We start from the raw sequence: 1,975 nt of genomic DNA on the forward strand, positions 1-1,975 counted from the left end.
CAAATCTTCCCACAGCTGCTGAAAGGTGAACATCGGTGACTCACAGGAAATTGGATCTGGGAGCCCTAGGTGACCACGCTGAGCCCCTCCAAAGGGCATTCCCTGGAAAGACCCGAGAGAGCAGCAGATTCACTGGCAACCTCGCTCTCAGCTGAGACCCGCTTCGTCCTGAGGAAATGCCAGGCCTTCCGTAGAGATGAAATAAAAATAAAGCTTTCCTCAAGACAGGGCCATGGCCTCATGCCTGGTGCATTCCAGGGTCAAAGCCAATCCAAGGCAAATCAGGGAGGAGGAGAGGGAGGCCCAGGGACAATTATTCAGGATGGCCCCTAGGGTCCCTCCTGTCAGGACCCAGTCTGACAGATCTACCAATAATATTTAATTCCTCCAGGGCCTTTTGGCTTTGAGACGATCCTTAGGAATGCTAATTCTATGAACTTTAAGAAGGTGAATGTTTGGATAATGAAGGGGAGAAGGGAGGGAGGGAGGGAGGGAAGGAGGAAAGGAGGGAGGGAGGGACCAAGGGAGCAGTGGGGATGATAACTGTCCCACGGTGGTTCCTGAACGGGACACACAGGAGCAGTCCGACAAGCAGACTAGATAATCAGAGGCTATATTTTGGGGCTACAGCAGCCACTCAAGGAGGGCCAGAGCTACTATCTGCTGAGTTTGGCTTCTGTGATCTTTCATATCACTGCCCCTGGCTGTCTTAGTCCCTTCTCACTTCCCCTTAAAAGAGCACGGCTTCCCCTCCTGTAGGAGAATGAAGCCTATCATTCAGTGGTAGGAGTATATAAGGACTCTGTAGTATATAATGGCTCTGTTGCACTATCTGGCTTGCTATTGCTGCTGGTCAGCCCTGCTGGGGTCTCTGTACCCCTGTGGGGCTGGACTGAAACTCTGCTGTAGGAGAGGAAGGGGAATTGTGGCGGGCGGGGGATGGGGGTGGAGCATCTTGAACACTTGATGGACACCCGGTCTCTGTGGCCTGAACAGGACCTCATTAACCAGGGCAGCTAGAGATTACACATCACAGTGAGTCAGGCAGGCTCGCAGGAGGACTGAGCATCACAATGAGTCCACACCGGTGCAGTTTCCTTCATATTCCAGAATTTACAGCTCAGTGCAGTTTCCTCTCACCAGCTTCAGCTGCCCAAATCCAGCAGCAGAGGGTTCCTCCTATTCTTATGCCCCCTTCTTATCTACACATTGTGTGGGGTCTCCAGGCCTGCATAAGAGTGATTTGGCGTTTCTAACCCCCACGATGGAGTGGTGCACAGAGGCTTATGAGGGAGGCGACTCCCAGTGGATAGGGTAGGTACATGAATACCGAGCGAGGCAGAGAGGACAGCCAGACTTTATCTACCCCCTTTGTCTCCCTGCCTGGGCCCTAAAGGTGTAGAAGCAGCAGCGTTTTGCTAGGAATTCTGGGACCAAAGTGGTCTCAAATGTCCCAGAATTCCTGGGTAGGTGGTAGCGAGGATGAAACATCCGCCTCTTTCTCACACCTAATGCTGAAGCCAAAAGCTGACTCCCTGTGTCCTCCACAGTCTGCTTCTTCGGCCTCACCCGAAAGGAGGGTCACTTCCTAAGAATCGCCCTTGGCGATGACTGTAAGCACAGGCAAACAACTCAGGAACCCCTTAGATACCTCACAATGCCTCCTACACCGAGGAAGCTTCTCTCAGAGCCAGAAGGAAAAAGATCACAGGGACTGTGCTGTGGGATAAAGGTCCATTTTACTCACTCCCCGCCAATGAACACTGTTAGCATTTTGTCTAAGCTCCGCCCCACAGTTACCTGGCAACGGCCAGGTGTGCCTGACTCACTCTAAAAGGGGCTGCTTGCCCCCTCTGCTCTCTCTTGCTCTTGTCTTTTTGCTTCCTGCTCTGTCCTCTTTCCCCTTTCCTCCTCTTTCCCCATTCTTCTCCCCACCCCTCCACATGCCATGGCTGGCCACTGCTCCTCCCTCTCT

The sequence above is a fragment of the Mastomys coucha genome, unplaced genomic scaffold, assembly GCF_008632895.1.
Source record: "Mastomys coucha isolate ucsf_1 unplaced genomic scaffold, UCSF_Mcou_1 pScaffold22, whole genome shotgun sequence".
NCBI classification, from domain to species: Eukaryota; Metazoa; Chordata; class Mammalia; order Rodentia; family Muridae; genus Mastomys; species Mastomys coucha.